The 25,455-nt window shown below is 40.6% G+C and overlaps 1 long non-coding RNA gene across 1 annotated transcript in view; it reads left to right on the top strand.

Annotated features, from left to right (window-relative positions):
* The window catches only part of LOC146058806 (uncharacterized), a 153,172-nt gene that overhangs the window by 77,234 nt on the left and 50,483 nt on the right, over positions 1–25,455 (top strand). The window contains exon 3 of the long non-coding RNA XR_014469968.1: positions 21,848–21,957. This is a non-coding gene — a long non-coding RNA (uncharacterized LOC146058806). The remainder of the gene's footprint in view (positions 1–21,847; positions 21,958–25,455) is intronic.

Genomic DNA, 25,455 nt, shown 5'->3' with positions numbered 1-25,455 from the left:
CGCCTGCAAAGATGGGTGCGTGCACCCAGCGAACAGTTTGTTTGCTGTGGGTGCATGCACCCAGCGCATGCACATGCTCAGAAATGCACAAAGTGCAAACATCGGCCACGTGCAAATGTATGCGGCCATGCATACGGACCTGAAGAAGGTCCTAAGCCCAGGCCTAGGCATGGGTCTCAATCTTCTGCTTGGTTTTGAAAAGTACATATGAAGCTCCTCCCTCCCTCCTCCCTACTACTTAAAGGGCCTTATTTTGGTTAGGTCGGTAAAACGTACGTATGGTCCGTTTCACCGTATGCTCACGGTGAGCGAAAGTCCGCCCACAGAACAGCCGCACACGGACGGTCAGAAACACCGACAATAGGGAGTGGCATACACTTGAGCATACGCTACCATGCACGGACGGATCTCCCTCTTAGCCACCGATACCTGGCGTACATCAGAGCGTACGCCACCGTGTACGGACGGATGTTGTCCGTTTTCACACCAACACCTTCCGTATATATCTGAGCGTACGCCACAGTGCACGGACGGGCCTCGCCTTTTTTCAATGAAAAACTCGTGTGTCACCGATCGTGCTACGGAGCGTACGTCCGTGCACGGTGGCATACCCTTCACATATATGGGATTGCAAATCTTGCCTTTAAACTATAATTAAGGCAATTAATTAATTATTCTAACTGTTATTCAATAATTGTTTTCTATTACCTCAATTGTCTACCTTAATAAAGACCCTAATAAAACAACATTTTAACCCTCATTACATGTATTATTGTATGTTTATGTTTATTATGTTCTAATGTGGCATTTTACTCACTATCTATGTGTCCCCACATTGGTTTTACTTTTAAATAAAGTTATGTTGGTGTTACAGTGAAAAAGTTGACACATGTCGACTTTTGTGAATTGAGTGTCCTGCTTTTTAAAGTATACAAAAACACTTTCTGAATGGGTGTACATGGTTATAAAATAACTACCTTGACATATATAAGCAGGTCTTTGAATGAATGTTACCTAAAATTAAACCAACCTTTACAAGTGTAGAAAGATATGCTTCCAATGTGTTTGAGGGCTGTGTGTGGCTTGCAGGTAGTGAAATCATGGTTTTCACTTATTACATTCAGGTGTATGTGTTTGACTAGTAATCAGCGTTAATTAGCAGACCCAGGCGTCCGCTTTCATGCAGTATCTCTAGGGGTGGTCTGGAGCTATCTTTGGCGTCCGCCTGTTTTTGGGCCAAAATGCACGGTGCATTCGCCGATCGAGGTGGTTGTAGCACCGTACATTTTTGGTGCACCCCCCCCCCCCCCCGTGTACGCCCATGTTTACGCCCAGTTTTCCTCATTATTCCGGCCGCTCCCCTAAAAACGCCCCCATGCCGCCCACAATGACCATGCTCTTGCGGACAGTTTTTTTCGCACGGAGAGACCCGTCCGTGAGCGATGTGAGGTCGTCGCACATGCGCATAGCGAAAGCTACGCATGCGCAGTTGAAAAAAAAAAAACGAACCGACCGCGTACGGTCCCACCGTACCAAGCAGAATAAACCCCATACTGTAAGGCTGGTATCTTATACCATTCTGCGATAAGATTTCATTGTGTGTTTGGTTAGGAAAATGGGGCTTTAGTTGGTCATGTTGTATTATTGTTACTATTGTGGCTGATTTGTGAAGTGTCACATTGCTCTCTAACTTTTTCTCGGTGCACAGAGCATGTGCGAGATTTTAATAGTACAGAAGCTGAGCACTTAATGTGGTTTTATGGCTGACCACTAGGGGGCTGTGATGCTCTTGAATTTGGTGTGCTAGTCAGGGAAGTGAGGCATAGGTTTTTGTTCTTTAAAGCTATGTGCCTATTTAAAGTGAGAATGTAAGGTACTTATATGTTAGTTGGGCGGCCACTATAGTAAGTACGCTCATACCCACACTATCCATGTTGGCATGGAGTTGATTTTATATAGTGTGGTGAGCGCAGCGAGCCAACGAGCCCAAAGCGTGGCGAGCATAGCGAGCCCCGCGAGGGGACACGTAAAACTAAGCAAATATCTTAGTGGGTGCCCAACTAACATATAAGTACCAAATGTAATAAATATTTCTGACAACTTGGAAATATGTGTGAAAACTATTCTATAAAACTATAAGTAAAAAAAATTGTGTTGCCCAAAGCTACCAATGCTCTTTTTTAATATGGTTACCAAAATAACGCAAATGTGATTGGTTGTCATGGTAGAGTCTTTTGATTTTATCGGTTTTATTGTGTGATTTGCTCAATACTATTTTCTATGAGGTTACCTCACTGTAATATGTGTAGTCCTTTTCTTTCTCACATAGTGCTTGCTGAGGACAAATTACTGTATATACATTTCTATTCAATACTTACAATAACAGGAGACAGATTTAACAACAATAGTTCTGCTATCCAATAAATAAAAATTTTAGCGCCTACTTTTGCGTTAACCGCTTCAGTGGTGGGTTTTTTTTTTTAGGAAGCACCCCCCACTTGGCGAGTTTTTTCTGGGGAGCGCTCACTAAAAAAAAAACACCACTGTGTCCCCAGGTCCGGGCAGCGCAGCTGAACTGTGTATCAGCCTCTGCCCAGCCCTGCCACCCGGCAACCCGGCCCTGCCCCCAGCAAGCGGTGTGACGTCGAAGCACAGTCAGAGACTGTCACATAGCCGGGGGAGGGAGACGGCAGGGGAAGGGGGCGCACCACCGAGCAGCCATCAGCTCAGCGGCGCTGCCCGGCGCTAACCAGTGGTAATCCTGAGAATTTTCCGGGTTTGCCAGTCTGGGCAGTAAGGCATAGGCCGGAAAAATCTCGGGATTACCAGCATAGGGGTTAATCAGCCCTTTTAGGTGTATCTCTGTAACGCCTAGAATTTTTTTAGATTTTTTTTTCATTAAAATGTGTCTAATCCACAAAATGGAGGAAATATCATGCAAAACCAGCTTCAAATGCTTATAATGATATGCAGCAGGCCTATATTCTGTGTGCGACCGCGGCTGTATCTGCATAAGAATTGCTATGGCATTTCCTGGAAAACACTGTAAAATTCCATTTCTTATGCAGTCACAAACAGAATACAGACATGCTGCATATCATTTTGATCAGCAGGTAGGGCTTCCTATTTATTTATTAATGGTTTCCTATATAGTGCAGCATATTCAGTTGCTCTTTACAACAAACTGAGAAATAGGCATTGATACATAATTGCATAAGGTCCACCAGAATGCATAGGTCCTTGGTAGGCTGTATGATACGGTGACCCAGCAATTTAGCCAGGGGTCAGGAGGATGAAAAGTGTGAAAAAGAAAGAGAGATGATATGTGTGGCCTGTACAGTGGGGATATTATTGGATAGTTTCTCTGTTTTGCAAATAAAAGGAATTTAATGGAGAAAGTCACACGCAAATATGCTTGGCTCTACTAAGTCGCATGGAGTTCACGCGTTTCTGGACACATCGGTATTAACATTACAAATATAGGGTCATATTTTATAGAACCAGCGGGATTTCAGCTTTATAGTAGTTAGTTTTGTTTTAACCCTTTGAGTGCCAACATCTCTGTAAGAGGTGCAAAATATATCCGATAAAAATGCCAGCTTTGCTCACATTTGTTATAAAATTTCATGTGAAATTGTGTGTAACAAAAAAATAGATTATATTTCATATATGTAGCGTGTATACCGGCACTCACTATACAAGTAAAGCTGCTCCTGTTGCCGCCCGAAATAGAGACGAACAAGTCTGGCTCACAATGTAGATGTATGTCGGTGGCACTCAGGATCAAATAAACACACGGAAACCAGCCTTATGCCAAAAATAGAAAAAAAATAGATTATATTTCATATATAAAAGTTAAACATTAGAGGTCATTATGATGAATAAAAATGTTTGCTTGGCAATTTTCTCACCTATTTTCACAAATTAACTAGTTACTCAAAGGGCAAAACTAATCAAGGAAACCATAATCTTTTTAATAAACACCATAGGCCGGCATTCAACTTGCCTTGTAAGATTGCTGCGGGATAATAAGTCCACCAAGGCTATCCGATTAGCCCGGAGGCCGGCAGTTATCAGAGACTTTCTTTTATCTGCCTCAGCGAATCTGGCATAAGCCGTGACCCTGTTATCACACAAATTTATGAAGTTATCATGGATTCTTTGTGTTAACACTATTTAACACGTCAAGCTAACAGGCATTAACAAGATGAATGGGAGAAAAGGGAGTGCAATTGGATAGCCCTGGGCATTAAGGGCCTAATTCAGTACCACTCGCTAAGCAGCCGTCGTTTGCTCCTTAGTGAGCAGCTATAGGGCTATTTCACACGCTCTGGCTCCTGCCGGATGGCGAAATCCCGCACGGTCAGGAAGCCGTGCCGCACACTGTAGTTAATAATGGACACAATTGTGTCCATTCACACGGGACGGCCACGGCCCGGCCACCCAGTTGCAGCTGGATCCCACCACTGGAAGGGGTTGTGGCCATCCCCTCCATTGTAAACAACTGTGTGCGGCACAGTTCCCTGGCCGTGCGGGATTTTGCCGTCCGATGAAATAGCCCTAAGGCCGGTTTCACACACTCCGGCTCCTGCCGGACGGTGAAATCCCGCACGGCCAGGGAGCCGTGCCACACACAGTAGATTATCATGGAGGGGATGGCCACAGCCCGGCAGCCGTCCCTTCCAGTGGCGGGATCCGGCTGCAACCGGTCGGCCGGGCCGTGGCCGTCCCGTGTGAATGGACACAATAGTGTCCATTCACAACTACTGTGTGCGGCACGGCTCCCTGGCCGTGCGGGATTTCACAGTTCGGCAGGAGCCGGAGTGTGTGAAACCAGCCTAACCCTGCTTGACTATTGCAATTATTTATTACACCTGCATGCTGCTGCTGTTCCTTACAAAGGCTTATCTAGCATTCAGTAATATTTTGCTTGAAAAAAGTGTGTTGATTTAAATATGTTGATTAATATTATAAAGTATTAAAATAATAATAAAATGTTTTACTTATCACTATTATCAAGTATATTAACACTTGTGAAATTAGTAGTTCAGTTCAGCTAGCATTTGTAGGGTTTGTAGGCCTAGGTAATTACATAAAAACAATATATTACAATATTTGGTGTTATATCAATTGATGTATAATTGTACTTCCTTTCCTCTTATCTTTTGAGGGCTATTAGTATACAGTACTGCAGATTTTACAGGATGTTAATGGATTTCCTAAACCTGGTTACACACTGGAATGACAAGCAACTTTACTGACGATTGCTCTTAAGTCCAGAACCAGTTAGATTGAGCATACACAAATTGCAGTCTTGAGAACAACCAAATGGTATATTGCATTGTTTGGTTGCATCCGATGTATTGTTGCTACTGTACACACTATTAACAACCTTTATGTCACTCAATTCTTGAGATTCTCATAAAGGTCATCTCAAATTAGTCCAGGTTATCATTTGTCATCCAGTTTGGCATACACACTACATGATAGGCAACAAGACTCCAGCAATATCGCTAGGGTTGATGTGCAGCAGATCAAACCTAACAACATTGCATGCAATCTCGGGAGCGAAGTAGATGATTTGTATTTACGAAATGGAAAAAATAAGCCCTAAATTCCTCCAGTGTGTACTCGGCTTAACATTTCACCAGCCCTTTGCTCTCTACAGTATAATCCAGTGGTTCCCAAACTGTGTGCCGTGGCTCCCTGGGGTGCCTCGGGACACTTGCAGGGGTGCCCCAGGTTGGTGGTCCAGGACCAATTCAATTTATTTATGGTTAATTATTTATGGGCAAAACCAGTGCTGGAGGCTGCCAATCATAAAATGTGTACAATCAGAATTAAATCCTGCCCATTAGCACATAACTGACCCTAAGAATCGCATATAAACCCAATCTAATTCATTGTTTTTGGGCCTAGGGGTGCCGCAAAAAAATTCTGATACGCTAGGGTGCCGTGATTCAAAAAAGTTTGGGAACCCCTGGTATAATCTAAATAAGGAATTATGTACAACCTGTTGTTAGGAATGCAGTAGTGTTTCTTTAACCTGTTGGTGGCATCCCCTTATCCCCAGGCATTCTATACATTGTTTTGCCAATTGCATTGTTTGGTGCCCAGGTAAATGGAATACTCATACTTTTTGGTCGAAGCTTCAGCAGAAATAAAATAAGTACCACTGACATTGGATACAGGTAGACCCCATGGCTTCTCAGCATTTGTGGAACTGTAGGCATCAGCATGCCCTCCCTGTCAGCATCAGCATGCCCCCCCCCCCCCTGCAAATGAACCGCTGGCCAGGAGTCGGGAGTCTGGACTCGCTTAATTTTCCTCAGCCACCCTCAGCCTGTGTCTATATGCTGCGGCTGCCCTGGCCGGCGCCTGTCTGTCCGCCCACCCACCGGCTCGGCTGCTACTGCCGCCGGCAACCTGATGACGTCATGTTCCCCATGTCCTCCCTGAAGCAAGTTCCTAACAATGAGCATGTAGGTAAGTGGCACTTATGTGTCAAATATGTAATGGGCATTACGGTGTGTTATATAGTATGTAATGGGCATCATGTGTGGCCTTATGTGTAAGTGGCATTATGGCATGTGGCTTTACTGTATGTGTAATGGGCATTACGGTGCGTGGATAGGTTAGGCAGCTCCCACTTTTTTCCGCGCAAGAGTCATGCCTACTACAAATTGGAAAGGGGGGGGGGGGTGAAACATGCCCTTGCTCCGGGCACCGTGGCACCTAGCTACACCACTGCCCACACTGCCCATGATTTGCCATCACCTGTTTAAAACAGGTTAATTGATAAGAAAGGTGCTGCACCACAGGCGATGGTAATCATAAATTAAGGGAGAAGACCAGAAACAGAGCATTGTGTCCCTCCTGGAGAGGGTCATGTTGGGATGTATGAGTTTGAGAACCCCTGGAGAATATGGAAACATTTGTCACTTGCACTTTTATAAACTAATCTCGTATATTGTTCCATGTTTTTTTAATCTTCATATAATAAATACCAAAAAGGAAATCTTATGGTATTAATGTATAACATTACATTTTATAATGCTATTTGTTAATTCTTGTAATTGGTAAGAAATGTTCCTTTGCCCTGTATTGAAGGAAACTACACTTGTACGGTGTATGATAACAATGTTTAAGAACTGTTGATACAAGAGTTAAATATGTGAAAGTTAGTAAAAGGTGTTGTAAGGGAGGCGGGTAATTACAAGACCTGAAATTAGGGAGTGGAGCAGGAAACCCTGTTGGTCTTAGCTGAGAATGGAATGTTTAAAAGTACAGGGGCTGGTAATTTCCAGGATAAGGGTGGCTGCAGTCTGGTGGGGCTGTGGGAAGTACTGACAGCATCAGCCTGCCCACTCACAGAATACATAGAGGAAGCATGACAAGAAGAGTTTAGGTCACTGTAATGTCTTGTGGCATTTTGGGCAGTAGTTTTTTAGGACACTGTGGCTGCATATCCTGAGTTTCCACTGTAGAATTCATAGTGTATAGCGAAGGGTGTGCTGCAGGATGCTGGGTGTGTGTAGTGCGTGGGCTGCTGTTCTCAAATGATTGTGGGTGGGGATCGTTTCTTTCATATTCTTTTCCTCTGACACCTTTAAGAAGGGTTGCTGGTTTGTAATGCATAGCAGAATTACAGTACAATACAAAACTAGTGTGAAAAACAAACAATATATTTTATCTTAGATCTTCCATGTTTAACAGGTCTTCCCATTACCTCATACTTTGAATAGATTAGTTATTGAATGCTTTTCTTTTTTTTTCTATTTGATCGGTCAGATTCGAGCATCATAGATAAAATTAACAGGAATAACCTGCATGCAAATCCATTTTTTTTATCTCTTATATTATAAAGTAATGACGATCACAGCGATGCTATAAAATCACAGCCAATTACAGCAATGCTCATCTCCAACATCCGAACGACGTGCTGGGACTGCCAATCGCCACGCAGGGGGCAAGCCCAGCACCAAGGTTAGCTGTTTGGCTGCCCCAGCCTCAATGCACCCCTAGCCTTCGTCCACGAGGTCAATGGATGCCGCACACAGGCATCTATTCAGCTCCTCCCTGGCTCTGCTGTTGTCTGCACAGTACAGAAGACCGCAGCGGAGGCTGTGTGCGCCCATCGTCCAACATTCATACTAACGGCGGGATGCTATGGTCGGAAGGTTTGGCTCCCCCATTGGTGTAAATGGGAGCCGGGTCTGATGACCCGGCATATCTGTTTACACTGCTCCAATACCCGGGATCTCCACGTTCTCCCCCCTGATCAGGACCTGGGTTGGATTTCCGGGTAAATGGACCCGTTTTTTTTTTCAGCTACCCCAATTAACCCACTTCTGAGCCGGGTCAAAGAGGCAAAATTCTGGTTTTGCAGTGGTGTAAAAAGGGCATTACAGGTCCCAAATATGGTAGAAGTGAACCATCCATTTGCCTAAAGTGGACAAATAGAGTGTTTATAATTTGCTACCTAGTACTGTGGTCATATTAGACATTAATCAAGTGATGGATCAGCATTTGTGTCACCAGCTTAAGTAGAAACTGCTTAGCAGCAAGATACCTTCAAAACGAAAGGGGCGGTTTGATTGACATGTAATGGTTTAATCCAGTTAGGTGTGAGTTGCTCTTTTCTCCACTTTGCAATTTCATCTTGCAATACAATAAGAAATTTGCATTAAACCAATCAGAAAAAAATACTCATTTTTTTCCATTTCTACCTCTCTGAGATTGAGAGAACAATGCAGAACCCATTGGACACAAGCACACTGATGACGAAATGGGCATGTAATTTACTTTAAATTGGCTGCAAATTACCCCACATTTTCACATGTTTCATTTCTTTGTAAATAAACAAAATTCACAAGCTTTCTATATTTTTCTCATTTTTTGAAAAAAAAAAATCACAAATCAGCCATTTGACACCTTTTAAAAACTAGTATTTTCTGTGGGTTGGGATCGTTTGGTCTAGAGCAAGTTGGTGGACAAGCATTAGTTCGACATGGTACTAGGTTGACATGGGTCAAGGTCGACATGGGTCTATGTCGACATGGGTTTAGGTCGACCGGTCAATAGGTTGACGCAAGCAAAAGGCCGACAGGGTCTAGGTCGCCAGTCAAAAGGGGGACATGGGGTTTTTCACTGTTTTTTTTTTTACCTGAATGTTGACACAGTTGACATGGACACAGTTTCCAAACTCTCACTTTCTGATTCTCAGCCCATATTATACTGTATTTCCCCCCTGTGTCCGGTATAGGTTAATGGATCCCAAGTGTTAACATGTGATAGCACACAGCATCTTCCCTTATAAGTGCTGTGTATCAGAGATAATTGAAGAGCCTTGTGTTACATACATACAACAGCAGGGATGGTGGCACCCCTGAGTATTAACCACAAAAGTTAAACGTTGACTCTATCGTGGTTAATAGTCCTGAGTGCTGCCATTTTTGCTGTTGTTGTAAGGATGACGGTTTTGTTTCAAGCTGCCTATGGAGGGCACCCGGCAAGTATTTATCTGAATTTCCTGAGTATTTGACACACACACACACACACACACACATATAGGCACTCCTTGAACTTATTAAAAATTAAACAAAACAAGCAACTTTGCAGTGTAACTATGGGAGTGCCAACTTGCCTGTGTATAGTGTATAGTGTGTGGCTATACATAACTATAAGTTGTCAGTTCAGTTTGATTCTTTGCACATGTAGACTTATTTTGTTCTCAATGTTTCTCATAGGCATTTCATTGCTCAAGGCATGTGTGAAAATTAGTTATGTCATGCAAGTTCTGAAAAGATGTCTAGAATTTATTTCACAGTCTTTCCTTCCCAGACTAGCTATGCCATACTGTCTCACTGTGCAATAGTACTGCCAAGTTTGTTTGGAAATATTTTTTTTGCCTCTTGTACTTTCCATATTTATTAATGGCTCAAAGTTGAATTTGAACTTGCCTTCAAGGTGTCAACTTTAGACTGCCAATATTTTAAGGTCTCCTGTAATGTCAAATGCACTTTATAAGAGCAAAGGTTACAGAACTAAAAGTTCCCCATAAGGTGGTAGTTACATTGGGGCAGATGTATTAAGCTTTAACAAGAGATAAATGCAAGGGTGATAAGGAGAGATAAATGTCCAGCCAATCACCTGCTAACTGCCATGTTACAGGCTGTGTTTGAAAAAAGTCAGTAAGGAGCTGATTGGCTGGACGTTTATCTCTCCTTATCACTCTTGCACTTATCTCTTGTTCAGGCTTAATACATCTGCCCTTAATTATTTTGTTGTTGTTATGTTTTAAAATGTAGGCTTTACAGCATTCAGCCAGGCCATTTATTCCACCTGACTAATGCTGTAGGTGTCTCATGTTATCTGGCACCAAAACATTAGCAGCAGATCTTGAAAGTTGTACCTGTAAGGTGTGAGGTGAGGCCACCATGGCTTGGACCTGATTTTCCATCCCATCCATGCTTGATCAGATTGAGTCATTAGAATTCAGAAGCCAAGTCGATGCCTTGAATTCTTTTTTCAGGTTCCTCAGATTCTTTCTGAATAATATTGCCCAGAGCATTACACTGCCTATTCTTCTCATAGTGCATCCTTGTGCCAAACGCACCAGCTGTCTGATGCTAACATAGCCAGTGTAGGCACTTTTTGTGGTGGACAACGGTCAGCATTGCCAATCTGACTGTTCTGTAGCCTCATAAACAGAAAGCTGCCATGCACCTGTATGGTGGTGCACCTTTCTATCAAATACATAATCTTTCCTTGGACTGGTTTTGTTAGGTACTAACCATTGATAATAAGGAAAATCCCACAAAACCTGCCATTTTGAGATACTCTGCCATCTAGCCATCACAATTTGGCCATTGTCAAAGTCGCTCCGATCCTTACACTTGCTTTTTTGTCATCAACCCACAAACCTCAAGAACTGACTGTTTACTTGCTGCCTAATATATGCCACCCCTTGACAGATGCCATTGTAAAGAGATAATCAATGTTATTCCGTCATCTGTCAGTGTGTTTAATGTTATGGCTGATTGGTGTTTATTAAGGACAGAAATACACATTGCTAAAGTCTTCAGTGATTACTGACTAATGAAAGTAAGCCCAACAGCAAACCATGCCCTCCACACGCAATTTGGTGACTCAGCTTGTACCATCACACACCAGTGTATGCCCCTACTGTGCAACCGGTCTGTGCATTTATGTGTCAAATTCAACCCATATGACAATTAGTATAACTTCACACATTCCACTCTGTGCCCACAGTAAACTGGCCTTTCTATGTCCCTAAAGTAAGCCAGTTTATGTTCACATGACAATTTTGCTTCTAAATCACCCCCGATGACATCAGTGAACCGGCATTATTGGCGGTTTGCTGTGGGGATGTGAACATCCCAAAATGAAGGTTCACTCCGGGACTGACCCGTTTCAAATTCCCAGTGCAAACCTTTATTTTGCGATGTGAAAGCAGCATTACTGCGAGAGATCTGGCCATACTTCTATGGGTGTGGGGAACTGCCTGAGAAATCATCCAACTGTGTGGGCAATTGTGGGGAGAATCGTGCACTTTATCTTTTGCACCTAGTTTGATTTTGATCGTGTTCTGTTTAAGGTTTGATAAAATATGTTTTATAGCATAAAATCTCAATCCTTTTAAGTTTTTCATCTCGCAATCCTTATTTTAATATCTTGTTTACATCGAAAAATTATACTTTTAACAGTTTTGGTGTAGAATTGTGTATCGTAATTACCAGGGCAAGGTTATCCAAACCTGGCTTCAAGGTACCCCTACAGTCCTGGCTTAGGGGCATGATTCAGAATTAAATGCAAGTCCGTTTGTAAATCATCTTGCACGCAACTGGGATTTTTTTCAAATAGGTTAAGTCAGTGGTTCCCAAACATTTTTGCATCACGGCACGTTAGATGATCAGAATATGTGTCAAGGCACCCCTAGGTGCAAAGTTTGCTACCGAGAATTTCAGAAAACAATATTAAATTAAATAAGTTGTGCTTATGTCATCCTTAGGTCCAGTTATGTGGTGAGGGACAAAATTCACTTCTGTTTATCCACATATTTAAAAACTGGAAGCCACAAGCACTGATTTTGCGTATTACATTGACCATAAATAATTTGAATCGGTTCTGGACAACCAAACCGAGGCATCCCTGCAAGTGCTCCGAGGCACCCCAGGGAGCCTAGGCGCACAGTTTGGGAACCACTGGGTTAAGTTCATTTAGAGCAGTGGTTCTCAACCTCGGTCCTCAGGACCCCCCAACAGTTCACCTTTTCCAGATCACCATGCAGGTGCACTCATTATTGACTGACACATTTTAAAAGGTCCACAGGTGGGACTAATTACCTCACTTGTGATTCTATGTGGAGTCCTGGAAAACGTGAACTGTTAGGGCTGAGGTTGAGAACCACTGATTTAAAGTGTATCGACAAAATTGCTGGCTATGCTGAGTTGTGCGCCCGTATAAACTTGCCTGTTTTCAGACTGATCTTCTGCGCCAGTCATAGGGTTAGTGCTAGTGTGCTCTGATAATGATGCCTTATATCAAACCAAGTATAATGATCAAGGCAGTTCTGCTGCAAAGACTAGAAAAATTTGCATGCAGACAAATATAAACATTTAATTCCATGCAAGCAATGCGTAAGCAGTTACTGCCGATATTAGATCAACACTTCATCAGCCATTCTTTTTTTATAGTATTTTATATAAACACCTAGATCCTTTCCAGGCTGACCATCGTCCACAGCCAATAATTGCTCCTTGGCAGATATGACTTAGCATAAAATGCAATAGGAATGATTGAAATACGTCAAAACATGGGTAAAATATTTTTGTTTGGCATTGTAAATAACCTCATAGCACATGTAAACTTCACTTTTTGGCCAAATGAGCTTTTAAATATAGAAAAGCACAATTCCCCCTGTTCACAGCTAACGAGGTGTCACAGAATGAACACACTTATCGCCTTCTTTTTATCTGATTGACACATGAAGGAGTACTAAATTACATAGGAGAATGCAGACATGAAGAGATCTCTCCATTCTGCCTCTTTCAATTCGGATTCTAGTGTTATCTGCTCATTTGCAGTTGCTATGTGATTACAGCAGTTCTCCTTGCTGATTATATTATGAGCATTGGTACAAAGATTACAATGCATCTGTGAAGCCAGTTTCTGAGGTACAAGCATAGCGTGAAAAAAAGCCCTATCCCTCAGACATTTCACTGTGAGTGCTTTTCTTTTCCAGTCAGTTCCATTTAAACTGTTCCCACTTCTAGAACACGATGTCTGCTTGGCGATTTACTTCTTTAGAAAACTAGATTTTGCAGGTGGCTGTTGAAAATGCAAGAGAACCGACAACTGAATGAACATCTGTGAAACAAACATGATCAACTGAGCAGTATCTTTTTACCTGCATGTGATCATTTAACAAAAGTGTGAATATATATTGTTTTGTGCTTCACTTTGTGTTTTTTTGGGGAGGAATGTGGTAAATTTAACAGCATTAATGCATGTCAGAATGAGTAGGTAATTACTGTGATTCAGACTGCTACAGTCTCTTACGGTTACCCACCACTGAGAAATACTTACATTTTTTAAAGAGAAAGAAAAATACATTTAGAATTAGTCATGACAGCATGATTCAGATCTGCCACAACCCTGTCCTCCTCAGTTTTGGAACTTTAGTTGTTTTCACTCCCCAATGGAAAATAATTAGTACAGTAAAATTTTCAAGTAAGGATATAATGTTATGTAATTGCCCAAAAAAACAAACAACAACTTTTGCTTTTGTTACACATTAAAATATGTGTTTTGCTTGGTTGATCCGTTCCTGTGTGGAAACATTGGTTGTACACTTTCTAAAGTCTGCAGTCATTGCATTGACGCTGCAGTCATTGCGCTATGAAATACCTCACTTTATTTATCTTTTTAGCCTTTTTGACATGAGGAAAACAATGTTAAGCTGCTATTTGCAGAGTCACAGAGGTACATTTGCTAAGTTGGGAGTTCTATTGAAGATGGGATGTTGCCCATAGCAACCCATCAGATTTCAATCTATTACGTTCTAGAAGGTGGGTGATAAATAATAAGAAGTACAATCGGATTGGTTGCTATGGGCAACATCCCATATTCAATAGAACTCCCATCTTAGTAAATTTGCCTGTAGAATGGGGGGTAGTGCTGCGCTCAATCTATGGGTAATACACTTTACTCTGATTTGTAGTTCAATTATATCTGACACAATGTTTATTGTAACAAGTTTTACTTAAAATATTGTCAGGTATTGAAAATGACAAGCATACAGTACTGTGGTCTTAACACTTCAAAAAGATGCACTAGTTGTAAACCACTGTGCACGATCTGCAGTATTATCTCCCAGTCTGTACGTCCGTTATAAAGTCTCAATGTCCCAATTTGCACTTTTTCAAAACAAACTGCATAAACTGCAGGATATTGGATCTCAGTTTTTAGCTATCCAATATCCTGCAGTTTATGCAGTTTGTTTTGAAAAAGTGCAAATTGGGACATTGAGACTTTATAACGGACGTACAGACTGGGAGATAATACTGCAGATCGTGCACAGTGGTTTACAACTAGTGCATCTTTTTGAAGTGTTAAGACCACAGTACTGTATGCTTGTCATTTTCAATACCTGACAATATTTTAAGTAAAACTTGTTACAATAAACATTGTGTCAGATATAATTGAACTACAAATCAGAGTAAAGTGTATTACATACAGTTTACCCATAGATTGAGCGCAGCACTACCCCCCATTCTATAGAATTTAACCCTTGGGATACAGTCAGATCCCAAAGTGCTCTTGCAGCTCATCATCCCCAATTCTTTCAGTGCGCAGGTATTACCAAAAAATTGTATACTATTAGTAAATTTGCCGTACAATGTATCAAACTACTCGGGGTAGATTTAATAAAGCTTCTAAAAAGGAAAAGTGGTATTGTTGCCCATAGCAACCAATAATTCTCAATAGCATTTCTGGATTGCATTTGTGAAAATGGAGACAGAATGTCAAAGGCTGCTATGGGCAACAACATCGCTCCTACTTTTTAGAAGCTTTAATACATTTACTCCTTCATATCTTACATTGTACAGAATTATTCTTTGTTAGTAATGATTTTAAGATGTTGTTAATGTCCTTTATTAGGATTACTGATAATAAATCTAATGTTTATGCTGTTGGAAAACAAATACCAGTATTGACTACCAACTATTGATGGTGGGCTTATTATAGCTTTTTTAACAGAATGAACTGTATGTTGTTTATTCTGTGGCAGTTCCGTAGACGTCCCCATGCGTCTGGAGTTATATCTTGTTGTTCAATCTCTCTAGAGACAAAAAAAAACGTAAAGGTGCCTCAGCTGCACAGTACTTTCAATCAGCTGAAACTCTGCATGCACTTGTACATTGCATGTTCTCTTTAATGGAGCTGTAGGTGATTTAGAATGCAATGGTTGTCTTTCAGCAGCTAGGTCAGTGGAAATAGGCTTTTTGATGCTTTGTCTAAAGCCCAACATATAAGAGCAATATAAGAATAACCTGATTTCCTCTTGTATCTAAAACAAAAAAACAATTTTAATAATGATATTGATCAACATTTGGAGAGAAATAATATTGTGAGATGAAGTATCGTGGTCAGAATAATGGGGGGGGGGGGCATGGGGGTAAGAACCCCAAGCGCCACTTTCTGAGAGGGCCCGCCACAGACCCGATCTCTCTTAACAATCCCGGCTCCTCGCTGCTCTCACTGACAGCTGAGCCTCTGGAGCCAATTAGCAGCAAAGGGAAGCCAAGCAACAGCTCAGGGCTTTATTAGTGTATTAGGCAGCAGCCTGCAGCTCAGTGCATGGGAAGCAGGAACGGGAACCTTAGCAGCGTGCCGCTGCTTGAATGAGCGTTGGAGAGCCTCTCTCCTCAAGTAAGTCAGCCTGTTCTCAATTAGATTACAGTTTTAGGCTCAGGGTCATATATTATATGTATGTGCAAATATGTACTTGTATGTATGTGTATATATATATATATATATTTTTTTTCATATATACCCAACATGTATAGCATAATACATACAAAGGGCACTCAACAATATACTTAAAAACAGGTTATATACTTAATATCAGTGTATAATCAGGCATCCATTCAGCATGAGTGCAGGTAGCAGAGTCCTCTGTCCTCTCTACTGGATGTTCATGTCCTGAGGATGGCTGCGGCTGTCAGCTGAAATGTGGAAGTGAAGCACTGAGCGTGTATGTTGTTTCTTGAAGAATAACCTTATCTCAATTGTATGTTCCTGGCGAGTGCACCTTATTCCATCTTCCATCTGTCTTCCGGGATAAGGTGAGTATATATGTCTCCTGTTTATGAATGCATGTAAGCTTTGAGAAAAATGTCCAAGCGACATTGAAACATCAGCTTGATAACATGTATCGCATGTAACTACTTATAAACCTATGCTCAAAGTACCCTAGAGTGCCTCGGGTTTCACTCTATTTGCAATTCTACAGAGGGCACCGTGGCCATTGCAACATCACAAGTGACTGCCTTACACTGCAACTATATATATATATATATATATATATATATCTCAAAAAGACAATAGATGGCACTCATAAGATTTCCACATTCTTGATAAAGGGCAATTCGCCTGAAACGTTGGCTAACAATCTTGTGTCTTCTTATACTTTATTATCTGCCGCCCCGAAGTAGAAATCTTATGAGAGCCATTTTCTGGATTGAGTGGCACCTTAGTCTCTATAGTTACTTAAACAAGAGCCGGGACCCCACGACTATATATATATATGTATATATATAATCTCAGAGCCCCTTCCTTTTCAGTACCTTGGGTCTATTAAGTCATGCAGCTCTCCTGTCACAAATAATACCTCAGGTATCTTTTGGCAATGTTCCATTCTTTATTTTATATCGATTTTGTGTGACAATGAAACTTTGCCTGGACCAATGCAATATTATTTGCAACATTAGTGCAGCATGATGTGAGTTATATTGTATGTTGCTCCTGCTGTTTCCTGAAGATGAGTTTGCACCCGTCTGAAACTTATGGTGGTACAATGAAAGACAGACATATTGGGCACTATATATATATATATATACATACACACAGTATATACAGTATAGTTTACCTGATGGTTATAATGTTCACACTTGCTTTGATGTGTCAGTTTATTGCTTCAAACATTTTTGTGTGAGGTGTGCCTCTTTATTGATACAATACCAAAGTACACATTTCACATTCTTTTGTTATTAGTCACCAATGTATAGAGTCAGTTAGAAATTTTTACCACATTAAAATTCCATGCTTTATACATGTTATAACGTATGATAAGCTTCATAGTTGTAATTTTTGATTCCTAATAAAAATGTCTCAACATCTCAACATTTTTTTAATTTTTTACAAAGTACTGATGACTATCGTGAACATTCTTGTAAGAACATTGGAAAAAAAAATATATATGATCACATGCAAATAGGTCTGTTGCACAAGGAACAAGAAATGTGCCAGCGCTAGCTGCTTCCAATAATGTGACAAGACGGTTCTCAACAATTAGTATTTAATTAATAACATAAGTGATGGACATCTATCACATAATACATAAAAATAAATATACATAAAAAATGAGCAATTGGTAAAGTATATCAGGGATGTTGTGGAAATGAGATCTCCATTTGTTGGAGCATTATAGATGATAGGTATAAATATAATTTGTTACCATCCTTGGGTATCGTCTGGACAATGTCCAGTGGGGGTGACAGCAATGTCCTTGATTGCCCTATATTTGCAAGGGCTCAGGCCTCCCGATTTGGCGTGTTTGTTTTCGTCCTTGCAGCTGGAATTAGGGATAATGCAGAAAACCCAATAAAGCAAATGTCCAGTTCAAATAGGAGTCTTAACGTCTATGGGAGAAAGGACAGGTCACATTAAGGATGGATAACCCAGGCAATTGGATCAGCTCAAGGCGTTTTCCCGGATGTTTGCGTCTGGCTTCTTCAGGAAAAAGTGTGGAATAAGGGTCTGAATCTGATATATATAGCAGCAGTGGCTTAATTGCTCAAATGGGTGCACCTGAGTTCTGCACATGTCAAACAACAGTGTAAAGTTTAAAAACACAGAGAACCGTCTTGTAATATCATTTTATATTATTCTAACAAGCGCTCTGCTATGCAACACTGTCCTCCCCCTCCGTTGGCGCCGGGCAGGGGGAAAGCCGCTCAGTGTGTATGCACTGAGCGGCTTTCCCCGCAGCGATGATAGTGATCATCGCTGTCCATACACGCTGGGCATAGTTGCCCAGTGTGTATGGACCTTAACATGGCTATTGACCTAATGACAATGGTATCCAAATTTGGATAGATATATATTAAGTAGTGAATTTAAACAATACTAGATCTTTTAGGAACAATGCCTTACTTTTATTTGCATGCATGTGAAATAGGATGTATTTGTATTTCTTTAGCATTCTTTGGTCATGTTCTATTTATAATTATTGATGTAGATGGTTTATTATTTTTGAAAATACAGCCATTTGATGTGATGTGGAGTTGAGATTACCCTTTTTTATCATCTCTTTTATTAAATGTTTACAGTTATGCTTACGATGTTAACACGTTTTGGTTACCATAATGAGGTTTTAAACAGGATACAGTAGAAAAACACATTTTATTTGTCCAGTTCTAAATTGTTTTGTGATATTTCTTACTTCAATTAGAAAAAAAATATGGTTATTTGTACTATATTATTTTAGCTTTATTTTGCTACTTCTTGCATGGGCCATTTTGATCATTTGGCTTATATTTATTTAAAGTCTTAAATACAGTTCACTATGTATTTTCAACTAATGGTTTTAAGGTGCCCATACACGCTGCGAGAGTCGCATGCGTTATGGGCTAGTTCGCATTGCATCACACGGCATGCGTTTTGCATGCAATATGCGTGCAATTCGATCCGAAAGCAGTCCAAAAATGATGTGCAGCACATACTTTTTGTACTGTGCGATGCCCGCTGGAGTGCGCATGGGCACCTTCACAAAATAATCATTACATTTTTGCTTTTCAATCTGATCTCTTACATAGCAGTTACAAATGGGAAACTTCCCTAAACTTCAAACATTGGTGGTCATAAAATGTTACTAGTCAATTAATGCTTCTACTTGCTAATGTCTCGGTTTCAGCAAAGGCTTGCAGGGTGGAACATTTTACCTCCTTTCATCCCCTTAGGAGTTGAATTTAAAAAAAAATCCCTGCTTAGTGGGTGGCTGCAAATAACTGTCACAGCTTCCATACCACCCAGCAGGTAACATGTTCCAGGTCAGCCAGCAGGTGCACAGGGAGAGTCACATTTCCAAGGGCACAATGGTAATTGGCAGGCAGACGTTTGTCCACATTATTATTATCTTTTATTTATATGCCGCTTCAAGGGTTTCGCAGCACCTGAAAACATGTCTCTCATTTGGAGCAACCAATTACAACGCCACTATTTTTCTGCGGACCAAGATCTTTAATTTGGTATGCTCAAACAACGGCATTATAGAAATATGTCCCTTATGAAATTCTTCTGCTATTCATATATAGATCTACTTTTACGTCATCTGAAGTGTGTACGAAAACCGACCACCTCTTTTATTATTATTATTACTATTATTAACAGTTTCTTATATAGTGCACACATATTGCGCAGCTCTTTACAAAGTATAGTTGAACAGTCACATCAGTCCCTGCCCCAGTGAAGCTTACAATCTATATTCCCTACCAAATGTACACGCACACAGACATTCTAGGGTTAATTTGTTAGGAGCCAGTTAACCTACCAGCACATTTTTGGAATGTGGGAGGAAACCGGAGTACCCGGAGGAACCCACGCAAGTACGGGGAGAATATACAATCTCTGCACAGTTAGAGTCATGGTGGGAATTGAACCCATGACTTCAGCGCTGTGAGGCAGTAATGCTAACCATTACACATCAGTACTGCCCCACATCCGTACTCTTTGTTGACAAGTGGAAAAAAGATGCACAACCAGCAGCAGCAATAAAGTGGCATGTTTAAGTACAGCAGGGATTATTATTACAACATACCTGGATAACGTTTTGTGTTTTAAGGTTTGCATAAAGTAACACTATTAAAACCAAAAATAAATCTAATAATAAGTATTATGTTCACTGGACTATTATGTTCACTGGACTTTTTTCTTAATTTTGTTTACCCCATGCAGACATTTGTTGTTGCTTTTGTTAGTACTCTACTATTTTGCACATTAAGTACATTATATGTTAGACACTTTTCCTGTTAAACTATGTGCTGCTGCTGAATGCACATTATCTGTGTCCCTATTTCCAGTATGTAAAGTACTTGCAGTTTCACCCTGGGCGTTTTCAGCTCTAGAGCACTGCCTATTTTTTCTGAATGAGCGTCCTTTGTGTAACCTCAGTAATTCAGAACTTCTTTGATTCAGATGGGACTGCCCTTTTTTTCAGTGATTACTTGTACCCAACAGGCAACTGCATGTGATTGGTCAGCTATTAATTGGCGGTACTCTATAAGACTCCAAGCACTTGAGTCTTACTATGCTTTCTCACTTCTGCCTTTCTGACACACTGCTCTAGCAAAGCTGAATGGGAACCTCTGGATTGATCAATTACGTTGATAGAAAGTACATTCTTTTGGAGGCACAGAGGAACTGGGATGTTGTTTTCTACAGCTTGATAAATCCTAGGATTGTCTGCTGAATAAACAGTGAAGAACTTTAGGCTCATCCTTTTTAACAGTCTGGATTTTGAAGCAAAACCAAAGGATTTTTAGCTTTCAATATATTACAGCTTTCTCTTAGTACTAAAGAAGGAGTTTTTTTTTTTTAACAGAAGCAGAAATTCAGTATGAACATCTTAAATCTATTATACGTGAGTGTATTGTAAGGCAAATGTGTTTTTCATTAGCATCTTTCTCAGAGTGCATAAATGTACTGTATATACATTTTTAACATAGTTACTAATAGAAAAAATGAAAGGACAATGATGCATGTTTAACATATTTGTTTTGCTGGTCATGTATTATAACTTTCTGAAAGAAATATTAGACCTTTTTTTAATGATATAGATACATGAGTTCATTTATTTAACAATAGTGTTCAAACATCACTGTAATAATAGAAATATTTGACTTACCTTAATTGCAAGTTCAACATTATACTTCAACTAAAATGTTAAATTGTAAATGAACACTTATTATATTTACCATATTTTAATTGGCATTGTTTGTGATTTTCATCTTCACTTTGTTTTTCCCCAAAATTGTTTTACCTTTTTATGTTACTATACTGTTAGATAATGGTCAGCGGCATTTAGTCCTATTTGCATCACATTAATTATTTACAGTGTCATTAAATATTTATCTATCCTGTTCTATGCACACATGCTGTTGTTTTTATTATATGTGTGTGTGTCTGATACAGTATAATATTTTGCTTTGATGATGTCTCCTCAAGTCCTAAAGGATTTTTCCTCACAGGGTTGTAAACTTAGCACTCCTCACTTCTTTATGGCATACTTTAGATCTAAATTGTAAACTTTTCCTTGTGTAGAACCGACACTGATAAGAAACAGTTTCAGGAGCAATGTCCCTTAACAAACCAGAGTTTTTGCATTTTTCTCCTTGGATAGGTGTGGCAGTACTTTATTAGCAGAGTGCATGACTGGCTCAGGTTTATCTGTGATATTAAAACAACAGTGTTTGAAATCACTGTGGCCTCAAATGTGACTTTAGAACAAAGTGCTGATTTTTTGCGCCATACTGTTTTTCAGATGCAGAAAATTGGAAGAAATTGCCTCATTGTATCAGTAAGGCAGATGGTATGCTGATATGCGAAAGAAAGTACTGCACAATCTAATGACATGACCGTGTATGATCTTATGTAAGTAACGTCATATCCTCAGTCCTTCCTACATGAACTAGCTATGGCGCATCCTACAGTCGAAATATCCCAAATATCCTAAGCACTCTGACTAATTCTTGTGACGACTGACTTGAAATGTCACACTGGTGATGTAATGTGTGCTGCTGTGGAAAATGTGTGGGATTGCCCTGTACGTGTACAAAGTATAGCTTAACCATGTGCTGTGTCCAGGAGAAGCTTGTCAGCTCTACTGAGGTGTTTGCAGGAGTATATGTATTGTGCTAAGGCAGCCAAAACATTCTGAATAGCAAAATCTCCCTCCTGAACATAACTATAAGAACTCTTTAAAAGAAAAAAAAGAAAATACCTAGGTTGCGTGCTGATTTACAAGCTAAATATAAACTTCAAAGGAATGTGTTTTATTTTGTTATACTTTGTCTTGCTGTAATCTGTTTCCAACTTTGTTCTTACAGTGATAGGATTTATAGCTTAGTCACTAAAAAAGTATTTCACTGTATGTAGGTGGATGATAAGAGGTGAACCGTAGACGAGGTCACGTGTTCAGAAGAACAGTACAGTGAGTAGACCAGTAGACCGGTGTGCAGACAATACTAGAACTACCTTAGCTGGTTTTAGTTTATAGCATGTTATGTGTCACTGCAGTGACATATAACATGCTACAAACCTTGACCCTTATGTCTACTGTTCTGGTGCCAGAAGTCACATTATCTATAACCGGTTGAGGGGGGTATTCAATCCGGGATTCCGACTGTCAGACCGTCCCGACAGTCGGAATCCCAGGCTGTTTTTGTTTCTCTCGACTGTAATGCGGCAGCCGGAATTCAATGTTCTAGCTGTCAAATGTCAGACAGTCAGAGGATTGGCGAAAAATGGCATGGATTCGACAATCCATGACTGTTTCTGACAATACAGACCCGCTTCCACAGGGATGGCGGGTCTGTAGCAGGCGAGTCCCGGCCGGGATTGAATACCTTAACTGACGATATTTCCTCTGTCAGAAATATTGTCAGACATTGAATACCCCCCTTAATGTGAGAACTGAGGTTCATATGGTGATGCATTTGACACCACACTTGTGTTGTTATAGCACAACACTTTTCCTATAATCATTAATGGAATTACTTCAGCTAGCTCCCCACAATGCCAACATTAGCTGCTTTGAGTATTTTCACAATGTCATTGAGGCTAGTAAATAGGGCTACACTTTTATATAATTAAATAATAATTAATTATATAATAGTAAATAGGGCTTACATGAATCATCAGAATATAGAATACAAAAAGGTAGTCCGATACTAATCAGACACACCTTTAAAAAGACTCCTGTCCCTAAATCATTACACTAATCCTCTGAGTGTCCTTGTCCCTAATCACTGTTATTCCAGTATTATACCTGAAAGTGTGGTCTGTGCAGTTTTAGTGCAGTGTCTTAGTTAACATGGGATCATGTAGTCTATTCTTATTTAAATTCCACCAATTCTGGAGATACTAAAGGCAATGGACATTAGAGGATGAGTTGTGGCATCATCAAGCTTCTCTCAATGGGGATATCTTGGTGCAGGACCACAATGTTGACATTTGCTGTAAATACATCATTAGTCTTCCAGGACGCCAACTTCACTGGTGAATTGGGAAGGATGTAGTATCCTATGAGGTGGATAAACTCTTCAAAATTCAGGAGTCTCCCAAACATTCTGGATATACCTAATCTCCCAGACATTCCAGGAGTACACAAATATGGAGTAAAGGCAATAAGCCTACACTTGGTAAACGCCATGGTTATACATGCTACTGGCTGTTTGACAATTTAAATGCCCAATAAGGATACTAAGCAAAAATACAGTTGTTGTAAGCAATTTTTCTCACTTTTGCAAGTCTGAATATATCCAGCAAAATTAAATCAAGCATTGATGCGCAGGTCTCCAGGGAACATGATGCCCGTGCCTTGTTCACGGTGACATCCCCTGTGTGTTAACGCAAAATTATTTGGAAACAGCTGCTGCAGCCATTTTCTAAGTGGTTTCTATCTGCACTGCCGCCACAAGACTCTGGAGGGGTAAGTATGGGTGCAGGGTGTGTGGTGTGTGCCCTCCACATGCAATACACACCTTGCTGCTATTATAGAAACACCTATGGCCCAGCAATAGTTTGTGTGACTGGCTCCTACATTTTGAATTACATAGTCTTCATTAAAGATTCAACTACTTGCAGACTAGGGGGGTTATTCTGATTCACTCCTTCTGGCAAATTCCGTCTTAGATGGGCAAAACCATGTGCACTGCAGGTGGGGTAGATGTAAAATGTACAGAGAGAATTAGATTTGGGTGGGGTTCAAAGTGAGATCTATATTGCAGTGTAAAAATAAAGCAGTCAGTATTTTCCCTGCACAGAAACAAAATAACTCACCCAAATCTAATTCTCTCTGCACATTTTCTGCCCCCCTGCAGTGCACATGGTTTTGTCCATCTAAGAAGGAATTTGCCAGAAGGAGTAAACCAAAATAACCCAATAGATGTCGTGTAATTGATAAAGTATTCTTGAACCATTTACCCCACCATTAGTAAATGTTGTTATATGGTTACGTCTATGTAAGGTTTAAAAAAAGAAAAAAGACTTAGAGGAGTCCTATCTGTTTCTAATGCGGGGTACACACCAGGACGACCCGCTCACGATGCACATCGTGAGCGGGTCGTCAGTGTCTCGTCCGACCCGCTCACGGTGACGCGGGGGGGCACGACCCGCTCACGATGTGCACCGTGAGCGGGTCCGATCCGATGGCGACCCGCACCCGGCTGTATGGTCGTCATTGAGATCCTACCTGCAGCAGGTAGGATCTCAATAACGACCGACCGACCCGCGGGACTGCGCATCGGATCGGTATCGGTCCACAGCAGGTCAGAAAAGGGCCCAATCAGCACACAATCTACATCCAATTGATCGGAATTGGATCTAGATTGTGGGGATCGGGCCCTAGTCGTCCTGGTGTGTACCCAGCATAAAGTTGACAACTGAAGTGTTCTTTTTAACTATGTAGATACAATTGCTCTTAGTACATTTATTAAAAGTTTTGGGCCTTATTCGCACAGTTCTATCTACCTTGCTTGGATGAGAATGCAAATAAACAGGCCACAAGGGTAGGTTTGCTTCAGGACTCTCTTTGGTTCAGGAAATGCATGACATCAGCTGCGATCTCTGTGTATACTCATATTTGAATAGCCCGCTATTCCATCTACATGCTAATGGCAAACACATCCTGTGTGCAAACAACCAGGCACGTCATCTAAAGCCCCATACACTCTAAACAAAAAGTGAAAAGATAAGGGCCCTTTTGAGTGATCTTTTTTTTTTTAAAGTCTAATGTGTACAATCGATATCACTAATGATGCGTGCCCCCGCGCATCGTTAATGATCTCCCCCCTTATTCTAAACATACAGGTCGATCCACATGTTCAGTGAGTCTGGGTGACATCACTGAACGATATCATTTTTTGATAT

Source organism: Crinia signifera, chromosome 2, assembly GCF_055691185.1.
Source record: "Crinia signifera chromosome 2, ASM5569118v1, whole genome shotgun sequence".
Classification (NCBI taxonomy): Eukaryota; Metazoa; Chordata; class Amphibia; order Anura; family Myobatrachidae; genus Crinia; species Crinia signifera.
This window is presented reverse-complemented; position numbering and strand designations above follow the sequence as displayed.